This window comes from Oncorhynchus masou, chromosome 19, assembly GCF_036934945.1.
Source record: "Oncorhynchus masou masou isolate Uvic2021 chromosome 19, UVic_Omas_1.1, whole genome shotgun sequence".
In the NCBI taxonomy this organism is placed as follows: domain Eukaryota; kingdom Metazoa; phylum Chordata; class Actinopteri; order Salmoniformes; family Salmonidae; genus Oncorhynchus; species Oncorhynchus masou.
In genome coordinates this window covers 30,706,452-30,714,305 of record NC_088230.1, presented here as the reverse complement: position 1 = coordinate 30,714,305, position 7,854 = coordinate 30,706,452, and positions in this window count along the sequence as shown.

Genomic DNA, 7,854 nt, shown 5'->3' with positions numbered 1-7,854 from the left:
ATGGGAAGTTTACCTCCAAAGTTGTCTGCTCAGGGGTTGGAGAAGACACTACCCTTTGCGGGTAACATAAACCGGATGCATCCAGTTTAAGGGAAATATAAAGTTGAAAAATGTTTACATGTTTCTTTAACTCCTCCTCCACATTTACCCGGATTGGTTGAACAGTGCAGAAGAGAACCTCCCCAGCAGTTTTTTTCTCTTATCAGGACCAGAAAGAGAGAAACGCCATTCAGAATAGGCTAGATTAGGAAGACGCAGATGCGATGCAGATTGAAACGTAGACGGTTTTACATGTTGTTTATTCAGTGTATGGGTCGTAATATTTCAACACACAAAGCATCTTTGGAAGACTTAGAAAGGCAGTAAGGACAAACTTTTATCTGAAATTAAATGTATTTTTTTCTCATTTTCTTCCAATCCTGACTTCACCCTAGGAGTAAATACTGTTTTGAAGTTGTCCTAAGGACATTTTTTTTGTGCAATTAGTTTTTATGGATCGTCTGTTGGTTGAGCTATGCAGTTGTTTTTTCAGTGTGTGGATCCTATTTCAACACACAAAGCATTTTTGAAAGAGTTATAATGGCTGTGATGATGAACTTTTATCTGAAACGTAAATTTAAAAAAAAATGTAATCTTCCAAATTATGCCCTTACTTAAAAAAGACAGTTTGTAAGTTGTCTTGAGGAAGTGCTTTGTGCAAAACTCCCCATAACTGTGACCAAGCCCTTGCTAATAAAATCACGAGGGCGTTGACGGATGCCAATGTGCCTTGCTCGCCTTTGTTTTGCCGATGCTCTTATCCCCTCATTTCCTCACGTTTCAAGATGAGCATTAACTTAAGGAAGCAACATCCCGATGTAATCGATAGAACGTCTTTGTTAAAACCGTGACTCAGCAAAGGAAGGGCTAACAAGAGTCCTTGGCTACATCCCAAATGGCAGCCTGTTCTCTGCATCAGGGATCATCAACTAGATTCAGCCGGGGGCAGTTTTCGTTCTTGAGTGGATGGTCAGGTGGCCAGAACATAATTACAAATCATTTGTAGACAGTAACAGATGTCAAACTTTGCTTACATTTGTAAACGATCACATACACTCAGTGGCCAGTTTATTAGGTACACCACCGTATTTGTGAAAATAATTAGCTCCTACAGACCGTGAGTCACGTGGTCTTGGCTTGCTATATAAAGTAGGCAGACAGGCATCGAGGCATTCAGTTACTGTGATTGAGCGTGATTATGAACCTTATGTTTGTCGGTGCCAGGCCAGCCGGTTCCAGTACCTCCGAAACGGTTCGGCCTCCTGGGCTTTTCACACACGACAGTGTCTAGGGCTTTACAGAGAATGGTGCGACAAAAAAAATGTCCTGTCAGCGGCAGTCCTGTAGGCATAAAACAGCTTGTTGATGAGAGGTTGAAGGAGAATTGCAAGAATCATGCAAGCTAACAAGCAGGCCACAAACAGTCAAATGACGGCACAACCACCAACACTGGACAATCGAGGAGTGGAAAAACATTGCCTGGTCCGACGAATCCCGGTTCCTGTTGGGGAATTCTACCCTACATAGTGCACTACATTTGACCAGATCCCTGCTCAAAAGTAGTGCACTAAATGGGGAAAGGGTGTCATTTGGGACGTATTCTTGCTCTCTCATCACCCGATTGGCAGGAGTCGGAGTATATCGGGGTCTGAAACAGGTCGTACTTTTAGTAAGTGCATTTGGCGACGGCCACCGGATATTTTTCATCATCATCATCTCAGTCATAAAAAATTAAAAGGACTGACCCTTAGTAGAGAGAGAGAGAGAGAGATTAGAGAGGTAGAGAGAGAGAGAGAGAGAGTGGTAGAGAGAGAGAGAGAGAGTGGTAGAGAGAGAGAGAGTGGTAGAGAGAGGTAGAGAGAGAGAGGTAGAGAGAGAGAGAGGTAGAGAGAGAGAGAGGTAGAGAGAGAGAGAGGTAGAGAGAGAGAGAGTGGTAGAGAGAGAGAGAGAGGGAGGGAGAGAGAGAGGTAGAGAGAGAGGTAGAGAGAGAGGTAGAGAGAGAGAGAGGTAGAGAGAGAGAGAGAGGGAGGGAGAGTTAAGAGGCCCAGTTTTGCTGCTTTTCTATTATCCTAAATTGTTCATCAATTTGGATAGGATGTTATCCGACCGTTCAGCAAATGGACCTAGTGCATAATGGACCTAGTGCCCTCTCTGCCTCTGTACACCTCACCACAGTTTGCACTTCTTTGATTAAAGAGTTCAATGAGTCACTGTGCCTTGTCAGCGATACCCCCATCAGACAACCTCTAAACAACCTTTCGCTCCACCCTCAGCATCGCTTAGAAGACAGCCGCAGGGCACGTTTTTTGTGTGCAAGTTAATTGTGTGTCTGTAACTGTGTGTGTGTGTATACGTGTACGCGCGCCCGCAGGCATTTACGACAAGGTAATATAGCTCTTCACCGGAGCCCTGAATCAGAGCGGGGGACCCTCTACATATTTCTTTCCACTTCATAGCCTCTGAGTCAAGGCTCACTCAGTCACCCTAAGCACTCCGTTGAGGAAGGTAGCATTGTAGCATCTCCCTCAGGCAACAGGCAGACGGGCCCGGCCCATTCCCCCATCGCATTTCTGATACCTCCTCCAGGAACAAGGGAGGAGAGAGAGAGGAGATGAATGGACGAGAGCGTCCTCCTTCCATCAGAGGGGCTATTTGCATACACGAGTGAGAGTTATCCTGCTGACGTCGACGGAAACACTGACTGATGGATTTCATTTCGTTAAGTGAGTTAGTGTATACGGGCAGAGTAGCCTGTCAGGGCTTGATCTATGGTGCACAGCAGCACTTCTGTAAACACTACAGACCTGAGTCAGAACCTATAGCTATAGGATAGGTTCCATTTTAAACATATATTCAGGCATTGTGAGATTTGCTGTGTGCGACTGTAATATAGGTGACCAGGAACGTCTCCTACAGCGACTAAGGAAGCAAGGCGAATGTGGTTTACAAGCAGGCAATCTGAGAGAGCCCAGCAAACCAAAAGTTGGTTCTTTGAAAGTTCCTAGAACATTCGTTAGATTGGGGTAAATGTTCTCGTAACACAAAAACTGTCCAGTTGTGCTGATGATTATACAATGTTTGTATAAACGTTTGCTTGATGCTGTAAGAACGTTCCCAGAACACATTTAGTCTGTTCTTTAAAATGTTCCCAGAATGTTTCAATAGGTTGTGGGAACATTGTGGGGACATCACAGAAGATATGTTCACAAAACTCAAAAACTGTCCAGTTGTGCGGATGATTATACAATGTTTATTTTAGGGTGAAACAAACATTCACCTGTTGTTACAAGAATGTTCCCAGAACAAATTGTTCTATGTTTTTAAAAAGTTCATAACACATTTCTTTAGGGTGTTGTAATATTGTGTGGACAGATGTTCACAAAACACAGAAACTTTCCAGTTGTGCTGATTGATTAATGTTTCTATTAGGTTGAAAAAACATTTGCCTGGTGTTGGAAGAACGTTCCCAGAACAAATATTTTACGTTCTTTAGAAATTTCTAAAACATTTATCTAGGTTGTGGGAACATTGTGAGGCTATGACAAGAGATAGGATCTCAAAACATAAATCTGTCCAGTTGTGATGACATTCTTAATATCAGAGTGCACAAAACATTCCCTCAATGTTGTTAGAACGTTTTTCCTATGATCCCAGAATGCTTTAAATACATTTTAAACAGTCCATGGAGGTTTATTTTGTGTCTTACTGTTCTCTCACTTTTGAGGAAGTTAGTTGTACAACAATCCATGTCGAAAAGCATATGAAAATTATCTGGAATCACATGACAAAATATTAGACTTTCATTGTACAAACATAGCTGTTTTACCATATGGTGTTGATGGTCACAAGCACTGCTGAACCCTGGGACCATTGGAGTGTTATCTCCCTGGAATCAATCCCCTGCACCACTGGGGTGGGACGAACACAAATATACAGCTGTTTACACCTTTACTCTGACTTCCAGGTGATCGTATTTGCAGAGAGAGGAAAAGTATCTTCTATCATTTCTTACTGTAAAGTTGGGATGTATTTTTTCCGAACAAACTTGACTTCAGAAATCATGTAAACTTATTGCCTGGCAGACTGCAGTGAGTTGTACATAGATGTGAATATGTACTAAGACATATAGCCATAATTTAGGTAATAGTTGAGCTTGAAGTTGGAAGATTGCAGGTTCATATCTACTCAATTACAATTCTTTAAAATAGTGATGTTTGGACAATACCCTAATAAAATATTCTGTAGGAAAAAAATTTTTTTGGCAACTTCATATAACAATGCTACATTACACATCAATATTAGCAGAACGTTGCAGCAATGTTTTCAGATCTACTTCCATTATCGTTGAAGTTGTTTTTGGAACAATTCTGGATCATCTTGTCATAACCTCACAGAATAACTTCATGAGTCTCACAGGAATGTGTCTTGTTTGTTGTTACAGGTGTCAGTAGTACTATCGCCACCAACATTAACTTAAGGAATGGTTTTGTTTTAGAACAACTTCTATTGCTGAAGTATGTTCAGGGAATGCTATTACAACCATGTCAATGTCACACCAGCTTGTTGGTGTCTTTAATAACATCTACATAATGTTCCTGTAATGTTTTTTTCAGAACCATTTCTATTACAGTAGTCTGTTCTATAAACATTACATTACCTGGAAACCTAATCAGAACGTTTGGAGAATGTTCTGTGGTGGTTGTTACAAATGTTGTGCACAACACTTCAGTGAACGTTAGGAGAACATTCTGAGGACATTTCCTTTAAAATAAACAAACAACTAAATGTTAGGGAAAAAAAATAACTAGAACTTAATGGAAATGTTAGATAATGCTCTGGGAATGTTAGATAATGCTCTGGGAATGTTAGATAATGTTCTGGGAATGTTAGATAATGCTCTGGGAATGTTCCTGGTTTGCTGGGAAGGGATTCATAGGTGGTGGGGTCATTGAGGCAGATTGGGTCCTTGGTCCCCGAAGGCCAATGATCAGAGGTTTATGACTCCATTGCCGAAATGATTCCCTCAAATCATAGAGTCGACACAGAGGACTGCTGTATTGATGAATTGCAGGTCGCGTACACATCTGTAACCTTAAATATTTGATGAGATTCATGGCGTCAAATCTACTAAACTACCATTTTTTAGGACCCTGTCTTTCAAAGATCATTCGTAAAAATCCAAATAACTTCACAGATCTTCATTGTAAAGGGTTTAAACACATGCTTGTTCAATGAACCATAAACAATTAAATGAACATGCACCTATGGAACGGTCGTTAAGACACTAACAGCTTTCAGACGGTAGGCAATTGAAGTCACATTTATGACAACTTAGGACACTAAAGAGGCCTTTCTACAGACTCTGAAAAACATAAAAAGAAAGATGCCCAGGGTCCCTGCTCATCTGCGTGAATGTGCCTTAGGCATGCTGCAAGGAAGCATGAGGACTGCAGCTATGCAATAAATTGCCATGTCTGTACTGTGAGACGCCTAAGACAGCGCTACAGGGAGACAGGACGGACAGCTGATCATCCTTGCAGTGGCAGACCACATGTAACAACACCTGCACAGGATCGGTACATCCGAACATCACACCTGTGGGACAGGTACAGGATGGCAACAACAGCTGCCCGAGTTACACCAGGAAAGCACAATCCCGCCATCAGTGCTCAGACTGTCCACAATAGGCTGAGAAAGGCTGGACTGAGGGCTTGTGGGCCTGTTGTAAGGCAGGTCCTCACCAGACATCACCCGCAGCAACGTTGCCTATGGGCACAAACCCACCGTTGCTGGATCAGACAGGACTGGCAAAAAGTGCTCTCCACTGACGAGTAACGGTTTTGTCTCACCAGGAGTGATGGTCAGATTCAGGTTTATCGTCGAAGGAATGAGTTACACCGAGGCCTGTACTCTGGAGCGGGATCGTTTTGGAGGTGGAGGGTCCGTCATCGTCTGGGGTGGTGTGTCACAGCATCATCGGACTGAGCTTTTTGTCATTGCAGGCAATCTCAACGCTGTGCGTTACAGGGAAGACATCCTCCTCTCTCATGTGGTACCATTCCTGCAGGCTCATCCTGACATGACCCTCCAGCATGACAATGCCACCAGCCACACTGCTTGTTCTGTGCGTGATTTCTTGCAAGACAGAAATGTCAGTGTTCTGCCATGGCCAGCGAAGAGCCCGGATCTTAATCCCATTGAGCACATCTGGGACCTGTTGGATCGGAGGGTGAGGGCTAGTGCCATTTCCCCCAGAAATGTCAGGGAACTTGCAGGTGCCTTCGTGGAAGAGTGGAGTAACATCTCACAGCAAGAACTGGCAAATCTGGTGCAGTCCACGAGGAGATGCACCGCAGTACTTAATGCAGCTGGTGGCCACAACAGATACTGACTGTTACTTTTGATTTTGACCCCCCTTTGTTCAGGGACACATTATTCCATTTCTGTTAGTCACGTCTGTGGAACTTGTTCAGTTTATGTCCCGGTTGTTGAATCTTGTTATGTTCATACAAATATTTACAGATGTTAACTTTGCTGAAAATAGGATGTTTCTTTTTTTGCGGAGTTTATAAAAGTTCTGTTCTCACATCCACACGTGTGTTCGTCCTTTGACATTTTCCCCCCATGTAAGCCTATGACATTAACATGCTTTCTTTAATTATTTTCTGAAAAGTATCCTGGCATTTTGCTTATATTAAAAACCCCATAGAAATTAACTTTGAAGGCGTAAATGCCCTAAGCTTATATATTAATGATGACTGCATATTTCCCCTTGATGCAGATTTCAACCTAGACTTTGCTGCTGATCCAGAGAGATATATTAGCCAATAAGTCTTCTAAAACATTACAGCGACATTGATCCTCTTCCTGCCCTTATCTTCTCTCTTTAAAGTTCTCACAATAAAATCATCCATCTGGTTCCCTGTCCTTAACATAAACAATCATCATAGTGCACTACTTTAGACCAAACCCTAGTGTGCTATGAAGGGAATAGGGCGCCATTTGGATCATAGCCTGGGTATGACTCTGCTCCTAATGGGTCTGATTAGCAGTGGGAGGACTCGATGAGGACACTTGATCCCCACTTAGCCCCTGCTGCCTCAGCACGGCCCACAGGGGAGGACCGACACTGGCTCCCTAAGTGATGAGAAGGGTGGGAGATGTGGAGAAGGCCTCAGCACGACCCACAAGGAAATAGGACCGATGCTAGCTTCTTAAGCGACGAGAGGGGAAGGAGACGTGGAGAAGCCCCATAGGGTAAGGTCATTGAGACTGAAGGCTATAGGACAAGAGAAACAACATTAGGTCCACATCCTAACACTAAACATAGTGCACTAGATAGGGCAGTGGTTCGGAGAGATAAGGGGAGATGAACAAACAGAAAAAAAATGGAATTCAGTCGGGCCATGACTACGCTGATAATTGACAACATACATCCGGACATTTGCCACCTAGGAAATTTGTGTGACCAGACCTTCTCAAATAGTAAATAACAGGAGTGAAAACGTTTGGGAAGCACTGATATAGGGAATAGAGTGTCAGACACAGGGGAGGACCATATGCTTGAGATACTCCCAATCAGTAGTGATCATAATGGATCAATTGTGTTGACAAGAAACAAGAAGGGGACGAGTCTTACCCTTGAGCCACAAAACTACTAATTTCTCATCTTAAAAATCTGTCCCCTTTACAGACTGTAAACACTAAAGGAAAAGAGAAGCAGGAGGGTACATTAGGTAGTTAAACCCCACACTAAAGACACCCAGAGTGGAGGAAAAGAAAAGCTCTATAGCCCTCTCTTCAGGGCTGATGGAG